This window comes from Varanus komodoensis, unplaced genomic scaffold, assembly GCF_004798865.1.
Source record: "Varanus komodoensis strain SLA01 unplaced genomic scaffold, ASM479886v1 scaffold12, whole genome shotgun sequence".
NCBI lineage: Eukaryota > Metazoa > Chordata > Lepidosauria > Squamata > Varanidae > Varanus > Varanus komodoensis.
This window is the reverse complement of record NW_025335349.1, coordinates 25494654-25507466: the sequence shown is the minus strand read 5'-3', so window position 1 is coordinate 25507466 and position 12813 is coordinate 25494654. Positions and strand designations below refer to the sequence as shown.

The following is a 12813-nucleotide window of genomic DNA, read 5'->3' as shown; positions in this document are numbered from 1 at the left end:
TGATTTCATCGGACCATCATATTCATAGTTAAAACTTGCACTGAAGAAAGAAAACAAATGAAACCAGCAACTCTGAGAATTCAAAAGGATCCACCATATCTTGAATTCCACATTTTGTTTACTGTACAGAGTGAACACAATCCTTACAATAGGTTTGTTCACACATGACAAGTCGTGCTGGAAATGGTGCAAATATGGCTGGTTATGTGTGAATTCAGCATTGGTGGTGAAGCAAGGCACATCTAGTTTCCATGAATCCTCACGGAGAACCAATGGTATGTTGTAAGGTTCTCATACATCTCCATTGTTAGTTGTTACATGTGAATCCAGTTTTCTGTGGTTTCCAGCAGTGAGTTTGGTGGCGGAGTGGCCGCCGTGATAGCGCACACGCCAGTCTCTCTTTTTTACTAGCCTAACGGCCGAGTTATTATTTTTTTTATTATTATTATTATAACATTTCTATGCCGCCCCTTGCCGAAGCCTCGGGGCGGCTTACAACACAATAAGATACATTGAAATACAATAGAACATAATAAATTACCACTAAATACAACAGGGCTCCAATGGACTGTCTTTGTGCGCCCTTTCTTCCCTGCTGGCACCTGCCTCTCTGGTGCCCAGTTGCCTGACCGTCACTGCAATGCCCCACTGTGCTGGCTGCAGCAGTGGCATGGTGGCTGGGTGTTGGGGAGGCATGCCCTGGCAGGGAAGAACGGGAGCACCTCCACCAGCAGTGACGGCGGGAGAGCACCGCATGGGACTAGATCAGTGCCTCCGATGAGGTAAGTGCTGCCAGTGAGCAGGCTGCTTGAGAAAGCTGCCCTTCAAATGAGTGTGCCACATGTGCATAGGCCCTTGCCCCATGATCCCCCCCCCCCCGCTCCACTTTGGGACAATTGCAGTTCTCGGGTCTCGTGGCAACACTTTCTCAGGCAGATTCCCACATGAGAAGGTGTGCAGCAGTGCACACTCCCTCCACTCATGGCATCAGTGCCTGAATTGCTGCCCTCTATCTGCCAGGCTCCCAGGGGAAGGCAGCCCAGCAGCCTGTGCAAATTCGGCACATTTGGGGTAGGGGAAGATTGGCTCCATGTGCCTCGAGAGAGTGAGGAGAGGGGGCTCCAGAAAGCAGCAGGGAAGAAAGTGGTGCCTAGCTGTGAACATATCCAGGGGAGTTTGTGGACAGTGGGGGAGAGGCAGGTAGGAGCAGTGCAGCCTGGGATTGATCTTTAGCAGCCAAGGCTGATGGGATACGTGCTGGTGTTTGGAGGAGAAAAATAGAGATATGCAGAAACTACTTCTGAATAGTTATCACACAGAAGGCCAGAAGGTGAGTGCCCCTGCTATGCAGCAACCATATGAGACCGTATTTGGGGCACACCTAATGTCCCAAATTCTGGGGTCTCCATGGTCAGTAGGCAGCACAGCAATTATATGAACTGCTTTATTTTTCAGATGCAAAAGCAGAAATGGCAGTAACCATGTCAAGTAGGAATTCATAGGAAAGAGCCTATGAGGTAGCAAGCTGCATCTTTAACCATCACTTCAACAGATTCTGCTCTTGTAATTGGGTAGCAATACCCCATCTGGTTAAGGTGCCAGGTTTAATATCCTTTTTTTCAGGATGTGTTAATGACTGAGAGGGCTCCCATGGGGCCGTTTTACAAGAACATTTGGTCTTGCGATTTTTTTTTCCAGGAGAAAATTCATGAAGTGCTGCCTCCTTTACAACCATTTCTGAACTTGTAGATTAGCCCTCAGTGCACAGTTTAAAGAATAAAGCTGCTTTTATTTGCATATGCTAATTGCTTCATATTTTAAAACAGCACACTAATGAATATCCTGACAGGCTTCTTAATTCTTCCTAAAAGAAACCACACTGCAGTGAAACCCAAAGGTAGCAACTCCTACAAAGTAGGGTAGGACTACTCTGTCGCTCACTCAGTTGCTTCTGGACATTTCCCTACAGGTAAAGTGTTTAATTTCTACCAAAACAATAGTCTCCTCATCAACATTCACTTGAGAGAGATTTGGAAGAAGCTTAAGTTTGCCTTTCCTTGTGGCCCATTTTATTGCTTGCAAATAGTACAGGCTATAACACGACCCAGCACTGTATGGTACAGTAGTTTTTGAACAAATGATGGAACACACACAACCTACGGAGCTAGGCAAATTGGTATCTGTTTTTATTTCAGTATTCCTGCTTCTGTTTGTCATAGGGAAAGGGCAGGACATGGGAAAAAAATGTTCCCCCCCCCCCCCAACCACTGAAACTCACTCCTTACATCTCTGGATTGTGTGACGCTAGTTAGCCATAATTTTTCCAGCCCGTTTTAATACATGGCAAGAGCCCTGCTGGATGACAAGGGGATGATCCCAAGATGGCCTTCTGGAAACATCCTAGCTGGGCCTGAAGCAGGTAGTTTCCCTGCTGACCTCCCCTCTAGCTGATAGCATTTAGTAACATCACAGGGAGGTTCTGGTTACTTTTCATGCATGTTAACTGCTAATAGACTGGTTCTCCATAAATTTGTCTATCCTCTCCCCCCAAAACACTCTCTCTCTCTCTCTCTCTCTAATTAATTTTGTACTTGGTAGAGTAATCCCCTTTGTCCTGAACCTACTAGGTTCATACATGTCCATCCATCATGGCTTAATTACCTATAGGGGCTGTTGCATTATTCTGGGTTTCCAGATTGCCACAGCTTGTGCCTTGTGAACAGAGGCAGCAGAAGTTGAAAGGTAGACAGCATCTGCACCTGATATTTCAGAATCCAGGCCACTTTAAGACCCTGCTATCAGCTGATTGGCAACAGAGTCCATTTTATCGTATCAGCTTATAAGATCATGGATTTCTTTAGGCTGGCGTCCGAAATCAAGTTAATTCACAGAATTGTGCAGTTGCATACTAGAATTGGTGATCTCCTCATCTTACACTGCAAAATTTCTCCCACTTTTCATCTCTTTGCTAATCTCTTGACATAGACAGGATTCCATACTTGCGTATCATGTTTGCAAGCTTGATTTTCATTATAAAGGACACTGGATAACAAACCTATGTTAAGTGATTGTGAGAATAACTGACCTCCCACTGAAACTTCTTGGTAACAATCACATGCCAAGTCCAGTCTCAATTCTGCCCAAGAAACAGTCAAACCAAACATTATTTTTCACCTTTTATTTCGAAACAAAAATTTGTTCAAAATGAGACCAGTCAGGGCTCCACAGAGGGGAAGGTGTATGGGCTTGAGAGAGAGAAAAACAGGTCTGGCTGTAGCATGGAAGATACAAAACTATAGAAACTTCTCATTTAAAAAAAAACTGTACAAATAGTCCTAAGTATATAAATAAAACTGGCAGGTAAAATGAATTGAGACATGAAGCGGGCTGAGGAGCAAGCATTCTCGCCACGTCAGCAGCAAATGGAGGCACCAAACACTTGCCTTTGAGCGCTCCAGTAGCTTCCAAATAGCGGTTCAGAATCACAAGCTAGTGCGCTCCACCTCTGCTGCTCCGAGTGCCCCATATGCTTACAAAAAGACGCATTTACATCCATGGCAGACACGCTGTTTTCAAAGCAAAACATTTTGCAACCACGTTCCAATATTATGGAGGGACTACAAAGTGTGTTGAAGCACATCAGCTCGCCTAGAGTTTGCTGTGGACGTGAACCAGCATGAGCCGTGTGTGGCGTAGGGCGGATGCCTATTGCTATCTACTTTAATGGCAATTTGCTGTAGGGCAAGGCATCAGTGCAACCATGACAACTACCAAGAAAGGGCATATTGCTCCAGAGGAAAGTGTGGCCAAGTGAACTTTTCCACAGTGGGAGAGGTTGGACCATCACTTGAACTAGTGAATCTTGGCTTAAGCAGAATCCACGCTGTCTCTTCCTGTCAAAGATGGGAAGACAGAGAAGGAGGAACACCAAGCAATCAACAACCATGAAAATATCTTATTCTGTAATCAGAAACAGCCCAAGTAGTTGATGAGGCTGCAATTATTCCGTCGGTTTTTGACCACTGAGATGCTGATACTACAAATTTTCAGCTCCATGAATAGCAAGCTGGGCATTTTGGAAGACACTGTTGACTTTCCTTTCTCCCCACCCTCCCTAGGAAGTGTTGCCAGTGGCTCTGCTGGCACAGTTGCTGGAAGACAAAGCCAGTGGCCAAAACATGGAAGCGGAAGACCACAGCACTTGGAACTGCATTCCCCATGGGGAGAGGATGGGTTTGGAGTATGACCTGGCTGCTAGCTAGCCTGGCTGAAATTGCTTCGGCCCATTGCCAAAATATATGGTGTTGCGCCACATGTTGGCGTTTGAGCTGAGGAAATCATTTGGCAGGAGCACAATTTCTTCTGTGTAGAAGAGGCTTTCCAGATTACAAGGATGGCTACCTGCAACCCTTCATCTGGTTTTGAGTGGGTGCATGTGCCCAGAATGTGCAACCGCCTTTGTGCAGTATAGAACAGCCATCTTAAGTCAGACCAGGGGTCCATCCAGCTTCCTATGCAATATTATGAGCCAGTTCTAGATACTTCAAGTTTTGATAGTGCAGTGGCATCAAAAGCATTTCCCACCACAATTATGTAGACTCATAAGCTCAGTCTGTCTGGCGAAACTCTGCCAACCTTCAGCAAAAGTACATTCCCGCTGCCATCTTTGCTAGCAGGCTGCTTAAGGTTCAGTTTGGTTGTTGCATTTGCAGTTCAGACAAAGCTGCATAAGCGGGGCCAATGATTTCCTTCCTGTTCCTGAAGTCCGTATTTAGCTAAAGCTCTCAAGGGAAGAATCACCGCTGACACCTGCCCCTATTCATGGAAGCCTGCTCTGCAAAGCTGAGTTGCCGAGGGTGTGCCTGGAGAACGCAAGCATTCCCAAGGAGGTCAAACTGGAGACAGTGTCTTGCTTTGGCAAGCTCTTTCTTTCAAGAATAAGAAAGAGAAGCTGTGGCCACCATCACTGGCTCGAAAGACCAGGGATGGCAGACAGCAGCAACCCTAGACTTCCCTTCTAGCTGGCAACCTTTTCTCCAGTGCAAGCAGTGCAGCCACAAAAGGCTTTGGAGCACGAGGTCTATGCAAAAGCAAGTGGGGGAGCGGGGAGAAAAAAGTCATTTTATCTTTTGGCCATTCGTGCCATGCTCAGGGTCCCATGTTGAGGCCACGTAACTTTTCCTTCCCTTTGGACAAAACATCTCTCTTCAACTTTAAATAAACCAACCAACACATTTTACAAAGGAAATTTTTTAAAAAAGCAAAATGTGGTACATTTAACAAAACTCTTCAGAATTAGCAGCAACGGGGTGAATCCTTTGTTTGTTGAAAACAAACATTTCCCTTCTCTCTCCCCTTCAAACAAAGCAGAGGAGCCCAGAGGGCTTTCTAAAGATGAGGCGGGGAGCTTGTCCCTTGGTGAAGGTGCCGTTGGCCGGTTCAGGACGTACAAATGAACTGCGAGTGCATGTGAGGTAGATGCGTAGCGAAGAATGACAAAAAACGGGAACTGGTGAGCGTAACAATGAAGAGAAGTTCTGAACCGGGGTCTGTCTGTCTTCCCAAATAGCACCATCAATTTCCAAGCAGGACGGGTTTCAATGCAAGCATGGAGCTGGCAGGCGAAGAGTTTTGGGTGGTGGAGCTTGCTTTTAAAAACACCAGCATTTAAGTGGAACTACACATTGGAGGTTTCATCTCGACAGTCTGCCGGGTCTGGGAGGCAGCTGTGCTTCCTCTTCCAGCATGGTGGCTGGCTGGACAGGGAATGCATGTTGCAGGAGAGGAGGATGGTTTTGTGCACAGGAGGGGGGCCGGGGCAGAGTGCCGGGGCCCTGACGGCATCAATCAGGGCAAGGCGGTAGCATCCTTTAGCTGCAAATGGGAGGGACGGGGTGGGGGGCTGGACAGGGGAAGGCGCCAACTAGACTGGAAGTTTAAAGTGCAGGGACTGGTTCCCCCCGTGGGCAGAATGAGAAAGAGGAAATCAAGGCACAAGATTAAAACTCTAGCAGCTCAAGGGGCGCATGCTCCTAGTCCCAGCGTATTGTGTTCGGTCCCCACACTAGGCATGCAGGCGTCCAAAGCACCGTTGAAGCAGCCGACAGTTGCCCAGCAGCGACTCCCACAATATCGCGTAAATGGGACCCTCCCACCCTGTTTCACGGTGGTGGAAAGCTCTGGCCATGCCTCCAGTCTCCCACCAGGGAGAGCCGGTTCACCTACGAAGCCAAGGTGCCATCACAGAGAGGTTAGGATGGGGACCTTAACATTTTTCCTTACTACCACGCTTCCTTTCAGAATTGGAAGGATGCAGTGAAAGGGGAATGAACTGCCCAAAACCACATGTCCGAGTTCGCTGTTGTGGGTGTGTCCCTTGGCTGGAAAAAAGCGAGGAGGTGCTGTAGGGGACGCTGTGGGGAGAGTCAGGCATGAGAACAGGGCTTTGGACTAAGGAAGCGTTGCAGTGGCAAAGTACATAGTCTGTATGCTACACAATCTTTTGTGTCTGTGCACATACACCCGTTTCTCTCTCAGTCGCACATTCTCACACACCCAGGCCCAGCATCCAGCTTCACAAGTTCCAACATTCCTAAGGCTGTTACTGTTCCGAATGTACCCCCACCCGGTCACTAGCCACACGCTCATCTTTGCCCTCTGCCCCACCCTCTGCATTCCTTCCGCCGTGATCACCTCGGACCCCTGCTCCCTGCTCCCTCTTGCTTCCTTTCCACTGCTGAACCTTTCCTTGCTTCCCTTCTGCAAGGAGTTGGCCTTGCTAAGCAAGGGCATCTGGCAGCTTAAATTCTACCTTCTCCTGTAGCAAACGCACAGATCTGGCTTTGCTGCTGTTGCTTGATTTGCTGCGTGGCCCCATTATGCCCAAGACACACGATTTTACATTTTTGGGAAACAGGAGGAGGAGGGGATTCAGAATGAAAGCGAAAGGGTGACCTACTCCTGCCCTGTTCCTACCCCTGGAGTCAGCTGTGCCCATACAGCTCTCTCCCCCACCCCCATGGCTGGCAGCCTTACACCCTCCTGCAAAATAACACCCACCTTCCCCCTGGCTCTGGCAAATGCCACCCTAGTCCTGAGCAGAGCAGGAGTGCCTGGCAAGCAGGCACAGTGCATGCGTCTAGAAGGGGGCCGTGGAGTCCATGGGCTCCCTGCTGGGGGAGCGCATGCAGCAGGCTCACTGGGCAGTTAGCTGGGAGAAAAGGAAACCACGGGAGTGGGAAGAAGGCACGGGCCTCTCCCACGCCCTCTGCCTTGATCCAGGAAACTGGAGCAACATCTTAGCCAGGCTGCTATGTGCTGCATCCTCTGTGCTCTGCACTCACGCTCACACAAGGGGATCCACGTGGGAGTGACACACAGGCTGACGAGGGTGTTGCCACACTGCTGGGAGTTACCTGCCTAGCTCTGAGCGGTGGACTCTGCCCTGTTCAACCGCATTCACAAGAACGCAGATAGATTTTTCTGCCCACAGCTTGCATTCCTGGGCCTGCCATGTGAAGGGCCGGCATCATGACACATGCAAGTCTTTCGGGATCGTGAGCGATGAGGAGCCTCACCCATGCAGAGAGCCTCCCACCATGTTCCAAAGCACAACGTGCCCTCCTCTGAAACTTCAGCTCAAGCCCTGCAAAGTGTCCCAATTTGTTAAAGCAGCGCACGGGAGGCAGGAGCCTTCTCCACAACCCTGCCGAGCAGCCTAAAGGCTTGGTTCTGGCCCGAGAGGAAGACGGAGCGTTGTGATGGAGGGTGCTTCGAAACGACCGCAACAGGCTCTATATGCAAGGTACCGCCAAGCCCCTGCCTCGAATCCCACTCTCGCCGTAGGCAACTGGCCACACTCAGCAAAGGGGTGGTGCGAGATGCACCCACACATATGCAGGCACACTGAAAGGGCATGCATGCAGATGGAGGAGAAACACCTGAAGGCACATCTGCAACCAGTTTCCTAGGTCTCATGCCCGAAATGAATTTCCCTGGGTGGATCTTATTATCAGAGTGCACTGTGTTCTTAAAGGCAAGCCTATGCATACCTGCTTAGACGCACCTGTCTGATTCATGCCCCAGTAAACGGACGGGGAATTGCACCTTTAGTCACAACCAAGTCTTGCTCAATTGTGCCCTGAGTTTATTTCATTGCATCTGTTATCCTCCACAGTGTACAGATGAGCCACAACAGGATCAATGCATAAACTGAACTAACTTGGAAAATGGATGATGCAGACCTGGGTCGTTTGGACACTCCTCACTGAATCAGTTGGGCTATTCATACACCTGGAGTGCCTGCCTTTGTGCAAATCCAGAGCAAGCCAGGAAGCTGCTAACTGCAGGCTCCTGCTACAGGCAAACATGCAACTATGGCAAAGGCTCCCAAGCACCTAGGATCCAGAGGCCTTGTCCTTGGGAAGCCATGACCCATGGTTCCCAGATTGGACATGAGGAAGAACCATGGTTAACTATGGCTTCCCACCTGGTCTCACCCCTTGCATGAGGGGTGGTGCATGCCGCCTTACTGGCTAGGATGTGAAATTGCAGTTGAAATGAGCTTACAAAGTAGTGCTTGTGTTGACCGCATCTGCACAAAGAAAATGCTGACTAGAGTGCTTCTTTCACAGCTGGTTTACAAGATAATCAGCAGAGCCTCCTGGAGGTTTATTACAGAGGCCTTCCTGAGAGAGGACTCAATCTGTGAAGCTAAACCACAGCTTTATATTATTGCCAGACTTTGAACCAGATTTAAAGTAACTTATCCTAGCTAGTGCTAACCACAGTTCAACATGGCCGTGGCCACAAGCACTTGGGTAAGGGCCAGGATTGGGGTGGGGAGTCAGTGAAGGGAGGGACTCATGGGGCAGGCTCATTCAGGTAGATACCAGGTCAACATAAATGTGAATCGGTATTGCTGATCCTTGGCCATCAACATCAAATGTTTCTATACCTACTATAGTTCCAACTCAGAAATCTTTATTAGAGGTTATGTATAAAAGCCTATTTTCAGATAAAATGGGAGAGCAGGTGATTCCAATAATAAATTCTAATTTTAAAAACCAGGAGACTGTCAGGAGCACAAGCATCCCAATTTTAATGTGGTTCTACTTTGGGGGGGACGGGACAGAGTAAGCCTTTCAAAGGGGCCCTGATGCACTGTTATTTTTCCCAATCAATATCCAGATTCCCCCCCCCCCACGCACACACAAATAATGGATTTCATTGATCAGTAGTTACTACCAATTGCCTTAATTATAATGCCTGAGGATTTTGAACAATCAGTCATAGAGCACAGCTGACATGAAAAATCACTTGCAGAGGTCCCATTAAAATGACTGGGAGCAGCAGGAGACCTTAGCGATGTTCTAGTGCAGCTCCCATTCATTTCAATGGGACCTACCAAGAAAACATCCTCTGCAGGTGCCAAATATACAGAGAACACACCACCTGCTTTCCCTATCCCTGCCTACAAGCAGCAGTTCTCCCTCAGAACACCCAAGCAGCTACTCCTGCAATCTGGGGAAACTCTGAGAGTTGTTTCTGAAATGGTGTGATGTATTGTGACTGCTGGGAGATCAAAAAATTCAGGTGCAGGCAAGGAAGTCTTCGTGGCCAAAAAGAGGCACTACTGCCCATGTTTCCAGCGTGCCTGCAGCAGCCTAGCAATCAAGGCTAAATCCTTTTGTAGCCCACTCTAAGGACCTGCTGTGCAAGGCACATGCCGGGGCTAGAAGAGCTCCATTTAAATGCCCCCTTTAGTGGCTTCAGAGGGAAGAGAGAGCAGCAGAGCAGGCAGATAAATAGCAGTGCAGGCTGTAAGCCCATCACAGAGTAAGAAAAACCGGGCAAGAGCAACGCAGCACTGATGTCCTGTATCCATTTGAAAGCTGTCAGCTGAGTGGCAAGAGGACAACGCAAGTGTGGGAAATCGCTCTGCCCCCACCTTTGTGGCACGTGCCGCGGCACTGCCCCCTTCGACTGGCACCACTTGCCTCTCAAACGGGCACCATCAAGTGGCACATCTTCATCTTTGCCCCAATTCTCCCAGTTATCAGACTCAATATCACAAAAACCTGTTTGGCTCCCTAATTCAGCCTGGGGAGAAGAGGCGCTAGAACTGAAGGCGAGTCCCAAAGTCGCCCAAAAGACACTCAGAGTTAACTCAGCACTGGGGGCTGACTGGATCTGACTGCCGCTAGACTCCAGGCATGGGCAGGGTGAAGAAACGGCACACTGGCCATAGGCAGATGCTAGGCCAGGATCCCATCTGATTGTGCCAAAGCTTCTCCGCATTCTCCTAGGTAGCACCAGCCCACCCCCTCACTAGGCCTTCCAGTCAAGGGCATCGGCAGCACAGCTGCCAGGGAGGCAAGGAGGCAGGGGGACAAGCCTGTCCCTGCAGCACAATGAGGAAGAATGGGCCAGGCCTGCCTGCCTGCCTCCCTCCTTCCCTCCCTCCCTTCCAAGAGCCTCGTGCTCCCCTTGTCGGGAGCAGATCACGCCGAGCACACGCGTGGTCAGGAGGGCACTGAGCAGCCACGCCGAGCACAAGACGACGGGCGTCCTGAGAAATGCACAAACCCGATATGCAGAGGTCCCTTATTCAAAGGCTGTCCTACCACAGATTCCCAGCACATGCATGATGCACACGTGAGTACACACACACACACACACGCGCGCGCGCACACTCACTCTTTTTCCCTGGTTCACATGACACCTGTATGGCCTCTGCAGTTAGTCCTCCCTGATTGTCAGCTGCATAAGAGCCATTTCCTCAAAGATACGGGTTGGGCATTAAAAAATGGGAGGAGGTTTCGCATGATCGCATCCCGCAGAAGGGGCAAGGGAAGCAACACTAACAACGTGGCGACGGGGGCAGCTTCATGCCAGCCGGCTGGGGTGGTTTTATGGTGGAAGAGAGGATTCGACTTTTAGCACCATCTGGTTGGGGCAGGGGAACATGCAAAGGTGTCTAAAGCACTTGGTACCTCCAAGAGGCTCTCCAGGGAAACGCGTGGTAGGAAGGGCCCGATTATTGCACATTGTGTCCTGCTATTGCGGATCTGGGGAGCCAGCGACCAAGGGCCGGGGGGGGGGGACGTGCATAGTAACTAGGATCTCCGTTTCAGGGGGAGGGGGGAGCTCGGCCATCCCCTGCAAGGTGCTAGATGCTCCCTAGTTTGTTTTTAAAGCGACTCGGACAGCCCTCCCCCAATCCCCGCCAGTCAGAAGAATCAAGCGCAGCCCCCAGACTGGTTTGCCGAGAGAGCAGACGCACTGTGCACCTGGGTTGACGGGCATGCAGGAGTTGGAGGGGGCAGACGGCAGCACAGTCCGGACCGCGGGCGGCAGAAGGCACTGTGTGTGTGTGTGCCCCCGGGGCAGGGGCAGGGGCAGGGGCAGGGGCTGAGCAAGGGGCAGGGGCAAAGCGCTGCTGCTGCTGCTGCTGGCAACGTGTCCGTTCAGTCTCCAAGAGTCCGGAAGCGATGACACATCACGGGCGGCAGGTTCCTCGGTCAGTTTATTGTCCCCCGTTCCAGGGCAGGGCAGGCAAGGGGAGAATCCATGTGGAAGCAAAGAAGGGTCCGCACAGAAGCTCAAATCAGAGTCCAAAGCATTCAGCAAGAACCGGTCCCATTAGACAGGACAGAGGGCAGAAACTGAGGTCTGGAGCAAACTCTGTTTCTCTCTCTCTTTCAGCTGGGGCAGAGTTTATGCCAAAGAAAAAATAAAAGTATCAGTTCATCAAAAGCCACCAGCCACATCATCCCTCCAACTTGACAAGTTTTACACAAACCCCTCTTGCTGCCGTCAAAAGTTCAACTTTTTTTTGTAGATTTCCTTTTTTGTAGATTTTTTTGTCGATTTCCTTTTTTTGTTTTTTGTAAATTTGTCTTTTTTAGAAAAAAAAATACCCTCTTGAAATAATAAAATAATCCTTTCAAAGCAAAATTCCCTCCCCCACACCCACCCCAAGGAAGAAGAAGAAAAAAAGAAGTCTGCATTGATTTTTATCCTACAGCTGCGAGGTGGGGTTTTCTCAGAGCATTTTCTTATAAAACAACAAAAAATATTCAAACACTTTTGCATATTTGTCCTTTAAAAACTCTTTTAAATGATCAAAGAAAAAAACAAAACAAATTCAAAGGAGCAAAAAAATTCCCTCCCAGAGGTGCAGAAGCCGCCTTTCCAAAAGAGAAAAATAATTGTTCTTCTCTGGGGAATTTTGTGGCATCCAAAGCGTTTGATTTTGCTGTTAACAAGAAAATAAACGCGCAAACACACACACACACACGCACACGCGCCAAAAATGTTTTCCTCGTATTAAAATAGTCCTTAGTCCATCTGTACATCTAAGGATCGGGGGTATGTCTTTTCTACCCCCACTCTAACCTCCTTTGGTTCCTCGGTGTCAAAAGTCTATTGCGGTTATTTCCTTTTTTAAAAAACAAAGCAAAACAACCTTTTTCTTTGCAGAAAGAAAAGCAACAACAACAAAAATGGTTCCATCTTCTAAATGCAGCACAAATAAAAAAAACTTGTCTCCCTCGAAGTGATTGCTCAGAGCTGAGCTGCTCGGTGGCACTAGAGGGGATGGAAAATGGAGGACATTACGCGGCTGGGTGGCAAGCACAAGGGCAGGGCACTCGGGGTGCTGTCAGCACTGCCGGAAGTTGGGCAAAAAGAAAATCTCTTGCAGGACCCATCTCTGTCGGCCAGGCCCTTCCCCATTCTGACTGCAGCCCTGCTAAGAAACAAGCACGACGGGATCTCGCCCAATAACGAGAAGCACATCTGAGCCCATAC

General features: G+C 49.2%; 1 protein-coding gene across 10 annotated transcripts in view; it reads right to left on the bottom strand.

The window, feature by feature from the left end:
- Positions 1–3163: 3163 nt before the first annotated feature.
- Positions 3164–12813, bottom strand: part of RBMS2 (RNA binding motif single stranded interacting protein 2) — a 64592-nt gene continuing 54942 nt past the window's right edge. For all 10 annotated transcript variants that reach the window (XM_044421968.1, XM_044421967.1, XM_044421960.1 and 7 more), the window contains one exon: positions 3164–12591. The gene's annotated coding sequence lies outside the window, so the exon portion shown is untranslated. The remainder of the gene's footprint in view (positions 12592–12813) is intronic.